This window comes from Epinephelus moara, chromosome 8, assembly GCF_006386435.1.
Source record: "Epinephelus moara isolate mb chromosome 8, YSFRI_EMoa_1.0, whole genome shotgun sequence".
Lineage (NCBI taxonomy): Eukaryota > Metazoa > Chordata > Actinopteri > Perciformes > Serranidae > Epinephelus > Epinephelus moara.
The window spans coordinates 37,851,637-37,872,874 of NC_065513.1; the positions used below are offsets into that span (position 1 = coordinate 37,851,637).

Here is a 21,238-nt window from a genome sequence, read left to right on the forward strand (position 1 = left end):
CCAATGCAAGTCGGCTGGACAGCCACAAAAATGGTTCACAGGCTGAGATCAATGCAAAAAAATGGACATTCATGCACAAGAAGAAGGGTGCTCAAAGAAAAAATAGCAAAAAGTGAATAAAAACAGCAGCAAACATTTCAGTCCTCGAATATCATCGGTGCTACTGATGATGCACAGCTTGTGAACCCTTTTTGTGGCTGTCCAGCCCAGTTGCATTGGTGTGCGGGTATCTCCTCTGCCGTCCTTTTCCTAAACCTAATCTCCATAACTTTACATTAACCACATAACTTTATGTGAAGTGCTTATTGTCGTTTGTGGGGCACTAATAAAAAAAAAACAAATACCAATCCCAATGACATTGGTAATCCTCTGACATTTCTTCTGATGATTACTGGATGTACTGCGGTAAAGTTTACAAGATACTCAATGTACCTAGAGAGATTCATGGTTCTAAAACAATGTTTCGTAATGACTTGCTGAGCCATTTAGCTCAAAACACCTCTGACCCCAAGTACAGTTTTACAATGCCGCTAGCATGGCTGCAGATTCAGTATGCTCCTCACAGCCACACACACAAAAAGGTGAGGGTGAAAAGCAGTGGAATGTGTTTGCTTTGTAGCTTGGCTGGGCTCGCCACTTGGAGACATGGTGAGTAGCACAGGCAAGAAAGAGCTCAGATTTGGTTTGGGCATCTGATCAGGATCCCTCTTGGACCACCTCTCTTTGCAGTTTTTCTGGGTACATCCAACTGGGAGAAGAGCCAGAGGCAACTGAATATGCTGGAGAAAGTGCATATTCTGTCTTTCCTGGTATTGCCTCAGGATTCACATGGTATATAAAGAGTTAGGCTCTGTGAAACGACATTGACACGAGTCAGCAAATAGCCTGACTTTTATAATTTATCTGTGCTGTGGAATCCAAAGTGCCATAACTCATTACTTCTCAGGTGGTTTGCGGTTATACCATTCATCACGGCCCACTCACTCTCTGTTTTGTATTACCAATAAGATTTCTCAACTGTTTCACTCAGTGATAGTAGGTTTCCTGGTTTCCTTTGTTTGTGGTTGCAGATTCTGGTAAATGTAGCAAGTTTTGTTAAATGTTGACTGTGGGAGGACTTGGCTCTTGTTTCCAAATGAATCAGTTATTTGTAATCCATTTGTCTGGTTCCAAGAGAAAACAACAGTGGCCCACAGGAGGCTCCTCTCCAGTTAAGGCATGAGGTAACTTGATATTTTGGCTCCACAAGTCTCAGTATGAACTGATGTGAGGTTATGAGATATCTTGGTTACATATAACATTGTTTTAACAGCATTAAAATGACTATATATTACTGTGAAGCAGATCCTAACAACAGAAGCATGCAACCTTGATGCCTAAACAAGAGCTACAGCCATCTAATGGCTGTGTGAGGCTGCACTAAAACACATCAGAGCTTTCAGCTAAATGCTAACATCCACCTGTTGACACACTGATAAGCAGGTTTTTAGTAGTGTGTTTGCACCAAAGACTGTATAAAATGTTGGACATAGCTACTGTGACGTTGCCCGTTGGTATGTGGACTGTTTTGAAGCCTCAAGTTCAGCATTTCGGCTGTTGTCATCTGTTTTTTTTTTCAGCCACAAGTGACAATATTCGCTCAAGAGGGTGGAGCTGTGGAGAAGCGAGGGTGGATCTGACCTATAGACTGTAGCGACACCTCACAGACATGTCACTCAAGCGACCCTGCCCTTAAATATGCGTAACTTTAAGCCTTAACAAAACAACAATACTCAGGTAGCCTGTGGTGTTTAAACCATGCTCAGTTGGTACTAAGGGGCCCAAAGTGTGCCAAGAAAATATCCCCCACACCATTACACCACCACCACCAGCCTGAACCGTTGATACAAGGCAGGATGGATCCATGCTTTCATGTTGTTTACACCAAATTCTGACCCTACCATCTGAATGTGGCAGCAGAAATCCAGACTCATCAGACCAGGCAACGTTTTTCCAATCTTCTATTGTCCAGTTTTGGTGAGCCTGTGTGAACTGTAGCCTCAGTTTCCTGTTGTTAGCTGACAGGAGTGGCACCTGGTGTGGTCTTCTGCTGCTGTAGCCCATCTGCTTCAAGGTTGGACGTGTTGTTGGTTCAGAGATGGTCTTCTGCAGACCTTGGTTGTAACCAGTGGTTATTTGAGTTACTGTTGCCTTTCTATCATCTTGAACCAGTCTGGCCATTCTCCTCTGACCTCTGGCATCAACAAGGCATTTTCACCCAGAGAACTGCTGCTCACTGGATATTTTCTCTTTTTGGGACCATCCTCTGTAAACCCTAGAGATGGTTGTGTGTGAAAATCCCAGTAGATCAGCAGTTTCTGACAGACCAGCCCGTCTGGCACCAACAACCATGCCACGTTCAAAATCACCTTTCTTCCCCATTCTGATGCTCAGTTTGAACTTCAGCAGGTTGTCTTGACCATGCCTAGTTGCTGCCACATGATTGGCTAATTAGCTATTAACATTAAGATGCAGCTGAACAGGTGTACCTGATAAAGTGGCCGAAAAGTGTACACCCCCATGGTAAAATGTCCAACTGTACAGCAGAAATAAACACATTTACAGCCTGGTACAAAAATGAGTTCGGTCTCTATAGTGAACATCAACATTCATGGCAGCTGTATGGGGGTCAATTTTTGTATAAATCACCCATTTACATTTTATTAAGGCTTAAAGTTAAGTATAACTAAGGGCGGCTGCTTTGAGTGACAGGGTGTGTGTAGATAGTGTCCCTGGCTTCTCAGTCAGATCAGCCCCTTGTTTCTCCACAACACCAATCTCTTGCCCAGGTATGGTCACTTCTGGTGCAAAAACACCAAGATGGTGAAGGCTGAAATGTCAAACCTGAGGTTAAAAACAGGAGTCCACAAACTAATGGGTGACATCTCGGTAACTACATCCATTATTTTTACAGTGTACGATGTACATACTGTGTAGAACTAGTATGAATTTAGCACACAGCTGTTGGACCTGATGATTTCTTCTTTTCTCTCTCTCTCTCTCTCTCTAATATTTGATTTGAATGTGACTCACTGTCTTAGCTCATTAAATGTTTAACAGCAGGATGACAACTCAAACAAAAACATACCTAACCCACAACCTCCCACAAATAGGTTGCCAGTGGTATGTCTTTGAAGCAGGTGTGGCAAACTGAAATTAGCGAAAGGTATTTGTGGTTTGTGATGTAAAATATGTGTGTGGGAAGAGAATGAGTGACTCTTCATCTAAAATTGCTTGAGTGCTGAAATGTAACTAACATTTTTAAGTAAGTACAAAATTCAACATAATTACACTTTTGTTTGAGCATTTCCTTTTTAATGCAACTTCATACTTTTACTTCATACATTTGTCTTACAGCTTTTGTTACTAGTTATTTTTCAGATTACCATTTTTCATTCCCTACTCTTCCCTTCCCATTTTACATGTTTGTGATAAACTGAAGTGTTCCTTTATGTGTTGAGAAAACTCTCATTCTGTTCTTAAGCTAAATAAACTCATTAAAAAAAAACCTCTTGGATCAGCTGTTGCAAAGGTGAAGACTGGTTAAAACCAGTAAAAGAAGCAAGAATAGATCTATATACTTACATTAATATTAAAAGTGCACTGCATGTATATTCATGCTGACATCAGCAAATTGAAATTTGTGTGTAATGGAGGAAATTTAGAGATTGTTCACTGCTTTTAATATCTCGGGGTCATCGTCAATTATAATGGTTCTTTTAAGACCGCCATCAAGGAGCTGCATAAGCAAGCTTCTTGTGCAAATGTTTGCCATTTTCTGATGATGATCCAGGTGGGTTTTGCAGGTTAGGCAGATACTGGATGAATGTGGCTCGTTTTACCTCTGGCTCACACAAACATCAACTGGTTAAAACTAGCTCCCGAACAGAGGCTAAAAGATCAGTTTGGGATCATGTGATAAATATATGTCAAAATTAAACAAGAGTTTAAACTGGACAAGTATCCGTTGCATGAAAGCCAAAAGTACAGACAGGTTATTTGTAACTTTAGAGTTCCTAAAGACACTGGACGATATAAAGGGCTGGACAGAAACCAGATGATCTGTAACCTCTATGATGATAACTGTGTGGGAGATGAGTATCACATTTTGTTTGAATGTCAGAGTGTAAGTTTAAAGACTTACAGAGAGATATATTTGCCAAAGTATTATTTAAATCGTCCATCTATGTTTAAATCAACTTTGTTATTACAATCAGATGAGCCAAAATTAATTTGTAAATTTGTGCGTTTTTGAAGAATGGCCTTCCTTTGTTTAAGTAACATTGGTTGTTCTTTTAGCACGCCGTGTGCCATCTTGTTATTGAATGTAATGTTCGTACTCTATACCGTGTGATATGGTCATGAGTTAAATAAATGAAATTAAGTGTTTTTCTGACTACATGACATGTTGATTTTTTAGATGCATTGTTTTTCACAGGATGGCCACACCTCAAACTAAACTAATTTTAAGCAAACTGATCTCATAGAATATGATGCACTGCTGTAAATTAAACTACCCAACAGTATATAAAAGAGTTAAAATGAGCACAACCCTTAACATCTACAGCAGTAAAATGCAATCTACACATGAATGTATCTGTAAAATTAATCCAAACACATCAGACATTATAGTTAAACACTGACATTGAAAATTATACTGCATATGGAGTACTTTCTCTTTTCATAAATTAAGTATATTTAACTGATACGTATTTTACTTGAGTAAAGGTTTGAATGCAGGACTTTTACTTGTGGTGGAGTATTTTCACATCATGGTATTTGCACTTTTACTTTAAAAAAGGATGTAAGCACATCTCCCACCACTGCGCTACTCAATAACCACTTCTCCAAACTTTCGCACATGACTACTCTTTCCAAGACACCAGGACACCATTCAAGATATACAAGTGTTTATTGAAAGATGTGGTTACATTTACAGTTACAGTTAGTATGGTATACAATACAATTACCCCCCAAAAATATAAATGCATTTAAATATACATATAAAGCTTTTCTTTTCCAACACAAGCAAGATAAGACATTGAGAGGCGTGCAGCAAACATTGACGTGCATTAAACATTATTTGTCATGAGTTAAGATGGATTTAGCTGTTGCAGGTGTTAGGTAAACTGCGTGATTGTAACTGGTGAAAAATGAATAATATTCACTGGCCCGCAGGCCGATGGCAGCCATCAGAGAAATTTACTGCAGCCCCCGAACATGATATGAAATGCATGCAGTATATTTTAACCATTTGGGGGACATTCAATATGTTCACATTTAATAGCTTACATTTAATACACTGCTAGGAGACTGCATCAAACTGTGCCCCCCTAACAACCGTCTATCAGGTTAGGAATGACAGCTTATAGTAAGCTACTGGTTGTATGGCCACTGGTGGTTTTTACATTCTGTCATCAATGACAGTGCTGTTAGCTAAAGTTAGTGATTTTGGTGGACAACTCGCAACTGCGCTTTTCCTGCTACTGGCTTCCTAAATTGGCTCTCAGTCCTTAAAACTTTGAAAACTCCTGCACTACAGTATTTAACTTCTGAGTCAAGATCCGAATCAGGCTTGTACACTGTAATGGCTTTGACAAAGCAGGGTCAGCATTACCGACAGCCAATCAGTGTACTGGATCATGAATATTGCTGCATCAAAGAACCCTGACAAATCTGTTTCAGTAGAGATATGTCAAACCAAAAAAACTTAAATCTGCTTCACAAACATTCAGTAGTCAACACCCCCCCCCTTCCTGCTTAAATGCCATCATACCAAAAGCATTTGAGGAACATTTTCACATTAAAGGGAAACACTACCAATCGTTCACATAAAGATGAATTTACTCGTTGTGCGGAGAACTACTCAGGTATCGTCCGGGAGCTTCAAACTTTTAACAGAAAGTTACAAACTGGGGTGTCATGTTTGAAACACAAGTTTAACAGTATTTACCAGCTGGAAAGGCTTAAGAAATGAAATCAGATTTGGGATCAAGTTTGGGATCCAGTCTTTTTTGAGCTTGACCCATACTGGGAATTAAAAATAACGAGATCTCGACCACTGCTGCCCCAATGTTGACCATTTGTTTTTTAATCTCTCTCTTCCAGGTCGCCCAGCTTAATGGAGGTACAGAACTAAACTGCAAGAGCACCCCTTTAATAAAGTTGGTCCAGAGGAAGCTGAGCTGATGATGGATGCCTGTGGAAACCAAGAACACAGAGAAGGATGGTGAGGGCCGGTTTTCTGAATAAACAGAGGCATGATAGTGAATCAGAAATTCCGAGTGAATGCATGGAGCTAAGAGCAGGAGGAGACTGGTCTGGCTCACTACTGGAGAAATTTCAAAAAATGTTGTTGCAATTAGTTACTTTGACACAAAAACATGTCAAGTCAACAAGTCAAAAAATACTCTTTAAATCTGGATTCTTTTATATCTAATGTGCAGAAAGCCACAAAGCAACACTTCAGCACTGTAGGAAATGCTGTGTTTTTCCCCTCTGTGTTAAAGGACGTTCAAATAAATACCAACTGTATCTATATAGAGTGTGTACATGCGATGCCACCATACATGGCCACCGTGGTCGTAAACATAAAATAGTCATGATCAGCCATCATGCATTCAAACAAAGGGAAAATGTTTAAACACTGCTGCAAGGATAAAGACTCCGCGGTAATGTGTAATAAATCCGTCAGAAGTTGTAACCTGTGTTATTTGTACATATACTAATATAGTGTTTTTCTTAGTGTATGTCTTAATCCTCTGTGTTAACTTAGACAGGTATATCAGTTATTATAATTTACTTCTTGCTCTCAGTTTATTGGTATTCCCATGTCTTCAAAAAAACTTAAAATGTTAATTGTGAAAAATAAATCAGGAAGCTCTGACAGACTGCCAGAAGCAAAGAGAAGCAACACGTTCTGGAGACACATGTTCAGAACTTGTAAAAGTAGATGAAATATAGAACAGAAGAAATAAGTACAACACAAAATAACTTTGGATAGAATAATGAAAACATACCTCTAGGCTTTGCTATAACATGTGAACAGACCATACACGTTCATTTCACTGTGGCAGACAATTAATGTTTTGTCGTTAGCGTCTAATGAGAGGTATTTGCTGGAATCTCCCACAGATCGCAGGCCGAATTTATCGCCGACGTTCTGTTGAACCCTCTCAAACCAGTGCTCATCACGTGAAGGAGACACGGATGGGGTGATTTGCTGTGAACACACAAAACACAATGTATATAAATGTTTACATACACCATGGATTTCACCAGCATCTTCAAGGTCATTATTTATCTGGACATTGTTTATACAAAAAAATACACATATAGTATATAGTCAAAGGTTTATATTTACCTCAAGGTTCATTCCCGTCTTCCCCACTTTTAGGAGATAGCAACCACCTTTATGGTGGAAACAGAAAGCCATCTGGTTCTTGTTGTCTATTTGCCGCGTGTATATGTCGACTAAAAGTTCTGAGGACAGAAGCAAGACAACATATTTTGTGTCTGAGTCAATATATTTGCCATAACAATAAATAACTATTCAAAATAGTGAGGCATACCAGAAAATAGTTATACCTGTTTGACTATCCCAAGCACACAGCTTCACACCTCCATCCTTAAATTGCCGGACCGTCACGTATTTCCCAACTTTAACCTTCAGAACAGAGCCCTTGGCCATACTGTGGATCGTCATGCTGTCTCTTCAGTGGTGTTCTGACATGAAGGGAAGGATAGAAAAACCTTTAATAAGTCAGAGACACAATCTGCAGTGCTTAAGAAAGTTTTCCTAGACAACATTGCACACAAGTGTCCCATTTAATTACTGGGGAAAACTGTCTTTACACTTTGTATTCTGAGCTGTCTCAGTCTCGTTACCTTTCAGCTATGTAACTTACTAAGGTATGGTCCCTCTGGATCAATGACTGTCAATCTGCTTGCAGCTGAGTGGAGAAGAGTTTAAGATCAAGTGGCTCAGTGAAGTTTTGGTATTCTTTTTGGCATAAATATGTGGCTCTCTTTCCACCAACTCAGTCTGACTCTCATTGACTGGGTTAAGATTACTAAGAGTTTGCTTGCCAGTAAAACCAGTTTGTAGGGTTGTAAATTCCGGCTCCTTCACTTGATTGAATTACCTGCAGTAATCACTGTGCACTCGATTTGTCGAATCTATTGTCTGCCTGGTCTGCACTTATAACTGAATTGGATTCGATTGCTTCTACACAGTGCTGTGTATTTCTGCACACCAGACTGGTAAACTAATCCACACAGATTCAAATGTTATGCACAGATATGTCATAAAATTCACCTCCGTACAGATAATCTTCCTTGGCAACATACTCAGGATTCTACTGGACTTTTGACTCCTTGTCAGTATGATGCAATCCATCACAACTATATTTTATTGTATCCACTATAAAATCATGGATTTTTGCCAGTGTATCCAGTGTAAAAAAAATCCAACCATTCATAAACACAACTGTTTAAGAGTCAAAGCTAAATACAGTGGTGCGACTTAACAAAGTACATTTGCTTCATATTTTATACTCCACTACACACAAGAGGCAAACATGAGCCTTTTTACTCCACTACATTTAGAAGACAGCAAAAACACATTATTAGAGATTAAGATGCATACCATGTAGACACAATATTTCTGGTTCAATTCCAGTCAGGGACCTCTATTGCATGTAAGGGCAGCAACTAACAATAATCTTTGATTGTCACTGGTAAATCTCATTTAAACAACTCATGTTGCACAATAAAATGTCATAAAACTATGAAAAATGTCGATTACAATGTCCCAAAACCTCTGACAAAGTCTTTAAATGTCTTGTTTTGTTCCAACCAACAGTTCAGAGCATGAAGATATTCGATTTTCAATCATCAAACACAGATAAAAGCAGTAAATCTTCACATTTGTGAGGATGAAAGCACAGAATATTTGCTTAAAAAAACTTTTAATTGATTTTCAAGATAGTTGCTATTTAATTTTATGACACTCAACTAAATGTATCAGCTACAGTTGCATGATGTCGTCCGCTCCTGGACTTGTGTTTATATGTATTTAAAAAACCAAAAACGACTCAAATGTTTTTTAATCACTAAAAGTCCAAACTGCAAATGTCTGTCAGATTAACTGAAGACAGGGATTAATTGACACATCATTTGTTAATGGGTAGGGCAGTTTTCACAGTGCATCATATTTCAAAAAATGATTCATGTGTTTTGTATGTAAAATCTTAATTGGTAAAGTAACTGTAAAGGAAATACTCAAGTCCAAGTGTGTCAAAATTGTACTTTGTAACATTATACTGCAATAATATAATAACCAACATTAATTTCTTGTTTTATGATTACTTTAAGTACATTTTACTCTTACTCTGTACTTTAACTTAAATAATATTTCGAATGAAGGACTTGTACTGTATTTTTTTTTTTTTTACGTTGTGCTACTTTTACTAAAGTTAGGGATCTGATTATTTCTCCCACCACTGGCTGCATTTAGTCGAACTTTTAGCTCACAGTTGTAGGTAACATGTCGAGGAGAGTCTCTTGTTGCAGTGCCACGCGGGTTGGATCAAAGCCCCGTCTCATTCCTGGCAAGATTACATTTCTGGCAGCAGCCTCTTATTGCAAACAGATTAGGTCCACCGAGACGCGCAGGAAAACAGGATAAGGTAAAAGTTAGATGCTCTCTATTCGCATTAACAAAGTAGATTCCTTACTAAAACTTATTGCAGACTGGAACTACTATCGACTATTATCATGCTGCAAAATTAAGTGTGAAGATGCACGCAGCTCGGTAACTTTATTAAAGTGCTGCCATAACACCACACAGTGTCAAAGCCTGGGTATTACACAGGAGGGGAGTGCAAAGTGTGCATTTCTGGAAAAGAATTCAACAGTCACTTACCTTCAGTGATAGTCTTGTGAAGCTGTAAACGCCTGAGCGCCGGAGGCTGACAGAGAAGGCAGTGGTGTGCAGCAGTGCAGTTTGCTCCCCTACGCTGCACGAGAACTCTTTAAATAGCTGGACATGCTGACGACAAGTGCTCGCTACGTAATCTAAACCACAGCCAGCAGGACGCGACGATGGGATGGACCAGTTACTGAATTGTTCAGACGCCTAAAAATCTGTTACGAATCACAATATTTTTATAATTTAGACATGAGAAATGGGTGTAGGGAGATCCACATACTGAGTCATCTTTGACAGTATGATGCAGAAAGGGAAAATTAAGCTGTCTATTTAAGAATAGGTCATACATTTTAATTTCCCTTATGCTGTATTTTATTTTCACTGTATTACAATTATTTTTCTGGGTCAACACACCTCCTTACCTCTCCTTATTGTAGCTTTAATCTAATATTATATACACCATATAAAAGGATAAGGAGTCCGCAGTTGGCTCCAGATATTCAACAGACAGGGCCGGACTGACACACAAGGGGGCCATGGGGCAAAAAAATGACCTGTTGGCCCTCATTGATCCCCCCTTTCTCCTAGCACTGTGGATTTTCAGTCATTATTTTTTGGCCCTGTCACTCAGAAATTACATTTATATTCTGCTGATTTGTTTTGCCCACTCTAGGGCTGAACATTGAAGCCAACTTGACAACAGCCATTTAAGGTTACGATATCTATTGCACGTGTGTCCGTCCTGGAAGAGGGATCCCTCCTCAGTTGCTCTTCCTGAGGTTTCTGAGGGATCCCTCCTCAGTTGCTCTTCCTGAGGTTTCTACCATTTTTCCCCTGTTAAAGGGGTTTTTGGGGAGTTTTTCCTTATCTGCTGCGAGGGTCCTAAGGACAGAGGGATGTCGTATGCTGTAAAGCCCTGTGAGGCAAATTGTGATTTGTGATATTGGACTTTATAAATAAAACTGATTGATTGATGGATTGATTGAAGGTTGGTTCCAGGCGTCAGTTTATCCCCGCAGACACTCGTGGTAAAAGGCCCAACTTCACAGCAGATAAATCATGTTTACAGTCTGGTACAAAAAATGGCTTTAGTCTCTTATCTCTGCTCAACGTTAATTTTTCACAGCCGGTTTATTTATTGTTCTCTGTGTGGCTCCACCTCCCTCCAACAGGTAAAAACCACATAAAACTTTGCAAATGAATGATTACAATCTGCAATCTGAGGCAAAGCGAAGCAGCAGAGCAACCTTGTGTGTGTTTCTACATTAATTAATTCATTATCAGTTAAAGCTACTCTTACCTTTCTTGCATTTCACCAAGAAGGCCTACTTCCTCCTCCTCCATTATGTCCTCATTACGTCTATGATAGACGTAGGTGTTGGCAAGGTAACATAATGTTACGCAAACGGTTTCTTCAGTCGGAGGCCTCCACGTGGGAAAGACAGACAGGACGCTCAGCCAATCATTGCAATGGTTGGAGCTTTCTTAGAACCATATGAGAATGGTATAATTATGAGTTTTTATCTCTGGTGGAATTCACTTACATTTTAGTGTGCCATCAGCTTATAACCTAAACAAAGACAAGTGTAAAATTTCCAGAAAGGTAAGTGTCGCTTTAATACAGTCTATATGCTTCCAAATCCTCCATAACCACCTGCATTATCACTTGGCAAAACTCAATACACACACAGTGAAGCTGGCAGCAGCTACATGCTACAGAGACAAAAAAAATCTGCTGATGTAACACACTGTGTCCGTGCTCCATGTATATCAGCTGTTAATCAGATCCACTCCTCTCGCCCAAACATGGTCACTTCTGGCTCCAAAAAACAAAGATGGCGACGGCCAAAATGCTAAACTCATGGCTTCAAAACAGGAGTTCACAAACCAGTGGGTTATGTCACCATAGCTACATGCATTATTTTTACGGTCTATGGTTTAACTAGTTACCTTCGAGGGAAACGCCATTGCTGACAGCATTATGTTTTAATGTTTTTCTCCGCAGAATGAATTGTTCAGAAAGAATGCAAGACACTAAAGACTCAACATTAATTGTCTGCCAAATAAACCAAAACGACATCAAAGAACTAGTAACGACAAAGGTTGACTGTGGTATCAGCTTGCATTCCCTGGGTCTCGGCCAAAAGACATGTTTAAACCTTTAATCAAACGCCAAAGAATTTAAGCAAAACAGCATGTACGTTCTACGCTTGCGTGAGAGGAAAATAACTCTCCACACCAGATCTCAAGCCCTCTTGACTTCAGCTTTTTGTTTGCTTTTCTAACCTCTGTTTCTCTTCTCGTTCACTGAGTTGAACTAAGTGATGCAAAGAAGTTAAGTCGCCAAGCCAAAATGTTGGCCTTGTACATTTCTGCAAACCACAAATACATTATATTTGCACATTTAATATGTATCATATCAACGTTTCTCATGTTATGGGGAGGTAGAGGGGATGGTGGGTGGCATGACACTTTGGTGAGACGCCTGCCAAGCTGCAGACCACTGTTCAGGACCAAAAAACAACAAAATTGGCTGTAATTTAGCGAATCATTGCTGTGTTTCCAGCAGCACCAAACATGGGTGTTTTGTGGGGACCCATTGCTGTGTTTTTTTTAAGCTTTTAAAGGACAAGATATTGCTGCTTCTCTGAGGATAGCAGCCTGTAAAGCAGTTGCTGGTTTTCTTGCTGGGATAATGTCCCCCAAAGCCGGTATTTAAAGTCAAATATAATCTTCTCCTAACCATAATCAAGTTGATTTTGTGCCGAACATTTTCTGCCTTGTTTCTAACAAGGCATTTACTGTTTCAAATGAGTATATAAACACATAGTAGACCTAGAAACCATCTGTTACTGCTCCTTTAGGGCCATTCCATCAGAAATCAATCACTTTCTGACCTCACTACTTTTGATTTTAAACACATTTTTCCCTATGTGAACCTATATAAAGAGAGATAGAGTGTGGTTTGATTAAGTAGAATAACCAACCATTCAAGCGACAGGGGTCCTTAAAGTTGATCTATATTGGAGACGTTGCAGAGCTGCAAAGTCTCTGTTACATGTAACACACGCACCGTATACCTATGGCAACGCCGTCACGTGGTCTGGATCTCCCCGCCCATTTCTATTACAAAACGAAAGACAAATGTCCCCAGACTCCCATTCCGAAGTAAGGGAGGCTGGTCATGCGAGACTAGGGCCCTGGAGGTCCATAGCTCTATGCATTCCACAAAGTTGCTGATCAATGTAATTGGGGAAAAAATGACATAATTCTGTCTGCTGTCAGAGCACCCACAGGCATGTGTCAAAGGTGTGGTGTGTCGGCCTTCTGTTAGTGATCTAGAATAGCACTCTATGATTCAGCAGCAGTGATGCAAACTGCTGTAGGAAATTTACAAAAGGTGGGGGTGGAAGATGTCTACACAATGCAATGTGTTACAACCTCACAAGCCACTTGAGGAATGCTCCCTCTAGTGGCCAACAGAGGAAGTGGATCTGAATGCTGTATTGTGTAAGCTGGTCTGGAGAAGGACATGACGTTAATGTAAACTGAACAAATAGAGAATGTATGATGATTTTTTTTTTTACATCCTATTCTACTATATTACTTTGTCTGGAGTCATACATTTCCATGAAATAAGCTTAATAAAGGTTATAAATATCAGGTTTTGATTTTGGCCTTGTATGATTAGCAAAGATACCCCAACTTTTGTTCTGAGTGGTCTAAAGTCTTGAAATCTGGTATGGTCATACTTTGTGCAAGTATCTAAAAGCACAACTTTGTAATGTGCAGCAAACATGAAAACTCACACTTTCATCAATAGCCAAAGTCAGGATTTTTGAAAAATGAGGAAGAACGCTAACATTGCGTCATTATTTAGACTTTAGCCACATGGGATGAGTGTTTTTTCCTAAAATATAAGGAAAAAGAGTGGTCACATTTACCAAAACACTTAATATAGTATGAGAAGAAAATTGCTGTAGCTCAGAAACTGATCAATTTTGAAAAGTGAAAAAAGATTTTTGCTTAGGTGAGCCCAGAGAACACTTGTGCCAGAAAAAATTAAGGGTGCATTCCGAATTGAATACTTTTTCTTTTTACTTTTAGTAGGTACTAAAGCTGCCCACAAAAAGTACGTACTGTTGCATGCAGTATGCACACAATCGGGACATACTACTTTCTCATAACATTACGCACTGAACTTTTACCTTTATGCTATTATATCCATTACCTTGGAGATAAAATAAATTCCACTTATGGAGTTCGCCAGAGATGGAGATCAAACTGGCGAGATCTGCTGTTGTTACTTTGCACTGAATGTAGTTTAACTTTAAAGTCATAACTGCAAACATTGTAGATTCAAACATTTTATATTTGCGACAGTGAAATTACATCTGCATTTCTGTCATTGTTATTTTTATGGTTATGTCCTTTTGTTGTTTGTAATATTTATTATTATTTTGCTCACTTAAACAATCAATATACGTATTATTACTGCTCCACTGGTCATCTGTTACATGAATGCAAGGTCATCCATCGTTGCGACTTCTGTCAATGAGCTGTCATGTGTTTGCGGTTCAGTCGACGTGACGTGTTGCACAATCAGACCAGATGTAGTAGAAATTATTTTAGCACACTGCATTTAACATACTATGTATTGGGACAAACTAAATATCTGGCATACTATATGTATGGTAACATGGGTATTGAAATGCACAGAAAGAATTTCAGTTGTGGGCACGATGGATTGCAAAAAAATCTTTTTCAGATGTTGAGTAGTTGAGTTCAAAGCCCATCAACTGCCCAGTAGATTCAAAATATGATATACAGCAAAACAAACCTTTTAAATAATAAAATATGGGATGCCTTTTTTGAACTGTCTTGAATCAGAGAAGTAACACTCAATAGTCGAGGACCCGTTTGGCTTGTTTGGAGAGTTATGAATTAATCCAGTACCTACCAACATCTCAGTGATTAATTTCTTGGGAAAGCCCAGGTTGCCAAATAGGATGCCAGTTTTGCAACTTATTATTGTAATACTTTGAAAATAGAACTGTAACAAGGACAAAAACTGTACACAGAATCCATCTAAATTTACATTCACAGAAATCAAAGAACATGTCGTGCCTTGTGACTACCCGTGAAACCGAAATGAAACATGCTTTGATAGTGTCTATGAGTAATATTCTCCCTAAAAAAGTGAGATCATTCTTTTTTTATCCTAAATGTGTGACATTCGCAGTTTCATATCATAGTTTTGGTGATGTCTGCAAAAAGAAGGAACATGAAAGCACGTAAAAACTTTACGTTTAAGTTTCAAAATGTATGTTGTCAAATATATCATGATATTCAGACTTGCATATTTTTGATCCTTAAACAAAAAAGCAACTTTCTAAACAAAAACAAACAAACAAAAAGATATTCTTTCTATGATCTAATAAGGAATACAGACTAACATCCTGAACAGTCCAAACCAATTGCCAGAAAAAATGTGGATATTGTATGTTTTTGCAAATCATGGATGCATTTTTTAAGATTTATGTAGTGGATATGTTGTAAATTTACATTTACATTTACATTTCCAATACATTTCCAGTACTGTGGCACAAAAAGCACTTGTTTATGGTTAGGAAAAGATTTTTTCCTTAAAATACCCGGTTTGGGGGGCACAATTCCATCAAGATACACAGCAATGTCTCAGTAAAAAACAGTTGCTTTTCATGTCACTATTATGACAGACAACACAGCGATGGCTCAGTAAGAATCAATCACTTTTCATGGCACTATCCCTGGTGGAAAAGCGACAACAGGTTGTTTAAAATCACCCACATTTGGTGGCTAAAAAGCTACTCTTAAAACAGTTGCAGCCTGCTTAGACCTTATAAATCTTATTGATGTGCTATATTTTGTGGCAGTCAATTACAAGCATTCTAACTGACCAACAATGGAGAGTGGGGATCTGAGATTTTAAAATAGCCTTTTAGCTCTAAAATGAAAACAGAAGTACTGTTGTTGACTTCCCTAACTCCAATACACGAACACGAAGGTTAGTGTAAGGAGGTGTTGTGTTTCCATCAATGCCAATCAAAGCCGAAGCCAATAAATACCCATGACCGCTGCAGTGTCACTTCGCTAAGGTGTGAATGATTGTAAGCTTTTCCATTACATTAAAAAGCCAGATGTTTGTGGGTGTTCGTGGGGTTATTGTGCAGTGGAAAAGGTGCTTATGTGAGGGGGACGCAGAGACAGTCACACAGCTAGCAACCACAGGAAAGATGGCTCACTGCAGTCTAATCATTTTATGAGTCAAAATAACTGGAGGCTCTGGAGGAAAACTACATTCCTGGACCCTGCAATAAAAAGCAAATTGGGCTCCATCCAATTCAGACAAGTGTTGCTGAAAATGTGGCCCACAAGCTGGAAATCGCATTTATATTTTTTGGTCCTGCCAAAGTTAAGCAACTTTTGGAAGGATGTGTTACATTTCCTGAGAGTAGTGTTCCATCAAAATATCCCCATGTATCCAAGAGTGATTCTCCTTAGAGCAATCCCTGAAGGGTTTATGGGGAGGGAAAAATGTATCTATTACAAATCCTCTTGAGGGCTGTGATTAAATGTATCACAATTAGACGGTTGAATCCTGAACCTCCAACATACATCTGGATTAAAAAAATATGGAAACTGTGAGGTGGAACAAATCACAAATGCACAGAGGTTACAAAGACCAAAATTTATTTATAAATTTCATCAATGTCATAAATAAATTGAGTCCTGCAACAAGTTTATAAATGCAGTAAGGGAACTCTAAAATATGTATCGCCCTTCTATTCCCATCCCACTTTTATATTTTGAAGTTTACTGTATTTTACTGTATCTCATTTCCTTTCTTTTTCCTCGCAACTTTGAATCTCAGGTACATCTTACTGCACTTGAACACCTATAGAATGATTAAAGTACTATGTACTATCTGTGCTATGTAAAAACTGTATTACTCAGAATGCTGAAGTTCCCCTAGGCACAATTCTCCGTCACCATGGTGTTCATTTCCATTGCTGCGCAGATATCACACAGGTCTACATCTCATCCAAAGCCTCCACTGCACTTCCTCCCACCTCTCCATCACCTGCCTTGAGCATATCAAGAGTTAGATGAGCAGGAACTTTCTGAAGCATCCAACTTTCTGAAGCATCCAACTTTCTGAAGCATCCAGACCCCTCAGACCATCTGGAACAGGTTTACTCAGTGTTCCCAGGATCAAAACCAAACAAGGTGAAGCAGCCTTTAGTTTCTATGCTCCCCGCCTGTGGAACAAACTTCCAGAATATCTGAGGTCGGCTGAAACTGTCAACTCATTTAAATCAGGGCTTAAAACATTACTATTTACTGCAGCTTACCAGTGAACTAGATATGTAACTTATTGTTAGGATAATCTGTAGCTATTGTTTTTATATTTGTCTGCTGTTGCTTTTGCTTTATGTTTGCTTTTTAAATGCATTTTCTGCACTGTTTTTCTTGCTTTTAGCTTTTGTTTTTAATGATCTATTGTTCCTTTAATGTTTTATCTTAACATATTTCTCTTGTAAAGCACATTGAATTGCCTTGTGTATGAATGGTGCTATATAAATAAAACTGCCTTGCCTTGCCTTGCCTTGAAGTTCAATGGCAGCAAAACCGAGGCCCCACTCTCTGGTTCAAAAGATCCTGGCCAAAATCCAAAACACCCACATCCAACACATCATCACTGATGTCAAGAGCCTCGGTGTCATTCTGGGCAGCACTCTTTCAATCAAACCAAACATAAAAAATATTCCCCAGACTGCTCTCTTCCACCTCCGCAACATTTCCAGACTCCACCCATCACTGTCCCAGTCCAGCACTGAGGTCCTGGTCCATACATTTGTCACATCTCGTATTGACTATTGAAATGCAGTGCTCTCTGGCCTTCCAACCAAACTCATCAACAGGCTTCAAATCATTCAAAACTCTGCTGCCCGGATCATCACCCCCGTTCTCATCCAACTACACTGGCTCCCTGTTCAGTACCGATTAATTCCAAAAACCTTCTGCTCACCTTCAAAGCCTTCCACAACCTCGCCCCCAACTATCTCTCTGACCTCCTCCAGGATATTATGCACTGCCCCCAGGCTGTGGAACTCCCTACCTCCACACATTCCATAGTCCGACAGCGTAACATCCTTAAAATCCCATCTCAAAATCCACCTGTTCAAACTGGCTTATGTGCTTTAACATTGACTCTTCCCTCTGCACCTGCACCTCCATGGGAACAAGAGGGACTTAACCCTTTGTATAGCTGGTGGAAATTATGTTTGACATAAATGCACAGGCAATTCATATCAAATGAGCATTGATGTCAATTTTAGGTAATCAGAAAAGTGGTAGGACCATAGCCCCGCCATCCCTAGCATAAATTACAGCCATGAGCTACCGTTTGACCAGCCAGTAGGTGAATAAGTTAGTTTAAGAAACGTTCATGTCTCTTCCTTTGTGGGTTTTGTGACAGATGAAGTTGGAGCTGCAGACCTTGCATACCACTATTCTTACGACTGTCATCAACAACATAATCCTTGAATCCAAATTGTATTTTTGGACTAGCCACCTTCCATGATAGCTGCCTCATGTGTTGGTCACTGCTGGTCCTAGGAGGTTTCCAGGATTGAGCACACTGCACTAGAAATCAACCAATCACGTTTCAAAAACAAAACCTAACTTCTCAATGTCTAGAAAAACTAAAATATTAATGAAAAAAATCAAGTCTTTTCAAGTATCCTGTCAAGGTCTCAAGTCACAAATACTAAGTCAAAGTTGAGTCCTTTATCAGCGTTAGTTCAGCAAGTCTCAAGCCCTCAAATTTGTGACTTGAGTCAAGTTATGTGACCCGAGTCCACCGCCTGCGTGAAATCTACACTTGGGTGAGGTCTAATACACCTACATTAAGCTGCCTATTGGAGGCTGACCATTATAAAGCAGCGTCATGGCATGCAAGATGCCGACCTGTGGTATGTTCTTGAAATAGCAAAGGACAGCGTTCCCACACATTTTCACTGACAAAATTTCAAAACTTTTCCATGACTTTTCAAGGACCCATAAAAAAAGATTTTCCAAAACTGTTCACAACGTATGAAACAAACAGAAGTTTAAACTATACTTAACTCCAAATGTTAATTGTTGTATGAAAATTAATCAGCAACCTTTCCCAATCTCTAATAGTGGGTTATGTTCATATTCACTTTAAATACATCAAACTACGGGCACAATCATACAAACACTTACTGTATATCATTCTGCCGCTGGCTTTTAAGCATGAGGAAAAACAGAACTGATCATACCATAAGTCTTTTCTTAATGCATTTGATTACAAACTCACTGTGTGTAAAACAATCCGGCACATAAGAACGTCTATGCTTTTAAAGCCGCGGAAGTGGACATGGAAAGTTATCTACAGAAGATTACTGTAACAATTAATTTCATTACACACAAGTTTTCATGACTTTTCCAAAACTTTCAATGATTTTATTTTACTAAGTCCATGACTTTTCCAGGCTTGGTGAATGAGACTGTGAAATTTCATGACTTTTCCAGGTTTTCTATGAACCCTGAAAGGAGAACCAAGTCATGAACTCACATATATCTGAAATACAGGAGGAACGAGATTATTTAAAGAGTGACTGTAGGGAGATGACTGGGAAATTAAAATCAACAGAGAACAATATACAAGACCTACCAGGCCGTCAACCCAGATATATCTGTCTATCCATTTTATACCAGCAATACACTGAATGCTGAAGACTATTTGAGGTTAATTTTTACAAGGTTCTGGATGCCTTCTCACAGACTGCAAATAGAAATGAGACAGTGGAGCTGCACACCACCCGGGCAACACCTGTGCTGCTTTAAGACTAGTATACAAAATGAAGAACACATACTTGTGTGCCCTCCCACACAGGATATCCATGACATATATGGGCATGACTCCACTGAACTGAGTTATGTTGTTACACACTTGCCTTGCGCTTTTTATTTCTTGTATTTGCTTTCCAACCTTGTAGGGCCAGCTGCAATCCACATCTCAAGTAAAAGCAGCATGAAATCAGAACTGTACCCTCAAATACCCCAAATAAAGATAACTGTACAGCACAATACTGGCGGTGATCGTTAAAAGTTCTCTTCAACAACAGCGACCTGAAACACACAAATTTAAACAATCCCAAGTTTTAACATAGACTAGTCCATACCCATTGGCAGAGTTGGGTAGAGTACTTTGATTACTTTTTGCAGTAATGAGTAACCTAACGCGTTAGTTTGCTGTTTGAATAATCAAATACTTGAGTACATTTTCAAACAAGCCATCAGTTACTTCCATTACGGTCCTTCAGCTCCGAAACAGCAACAACTGTTTTTAGGTTCTAATAACGGAGATAACGTTAAACCTATCAGTACGAAAGAAGCCACGAAGTTTGTGGCTAGCTATGTGGTAGAAGAAATGCTGCCATTGTCTACGGTAGAGTCTAAAACACGCAGGATCCATCAGTAAAATACCCACGACTCAATAGATGGGGGAGGACTCGCAGACAGACAGGTCAGACTCAGGACTTGCATTATGCCTGGTACACACTACACGACTTTTCTGCCCGTTCTGAAAGTCACTATGTCACATCACACAATTATGGAGTTATAAAATCGTGCCGTGACTTGGCCGACAGACATGACACACTACACGATAGTACTCACCAATTATCCCCGGTCGTCTTTCATGTCATCGGGTTATTCTTGTCCTATTTTTATTACTTTTACTATTATTTCAGTCACTGTCTGTTCATGTGCCAGCCGAAATGTTGTTGTAGTCACCTAAAAGCGCCAGCAGATGGCAGGAGCTACATTTGAAGCACCGTATGCAAACATTCAAGCTACTGTATCAGAGATATTGGATGAAGGGAGATACCCAACTGTAGGCTTATCCAACGTTAAGAAAACAGTTACTCTTCCTGTCTCCTAAGTGGGCGTGGTTAGCTCTCCCTCCAATCAGAGCCTGTTCTCCCTCAACCCCCCCCCTCCCCGCCACCGTGTTGAACAGAGGCTCTGTGGATGTCTGTGTATGCGGATCGAGAAGCAGGTGGAATGAAAATACATTCTTCCTATTATTGCAGCCCATTGTTGCACAAAGCTTGGGCATTTTTTATTTATTACTAGCAGTAAATAACTGTTTGTAAGCTAACTGTGATTTTACCGCCTGTTTATCAAGATCACGAG

General features: G+C 39.4%; 1 long non-coding RNA gene across 1 annotated transcript; it reads right to left on the bottom strand.

The window, feature by feature from the left end:
- Positions 1-4,932: 4,932 nt before the first annotated feature.
- On the bottom strand, positions 4,933-10,121 carry LOC126394807 (uncharacterized). The gene is made up of 5 exons (XR_007570393.1): positions 9,965-10,121; positions 7,627-7,764; positions 7,403-7,521; positions 7,059-7,261; positions 4,933-6,238 (listed from the first exon to the last, which is right to left on the bottom strand). It is a non-coding gene; the product is annotated as an uncharacterized LOC126394807 (long non-coding RNA).
- Positions 10,122-21,238: the final 11,117 nt, after the last annotated feature.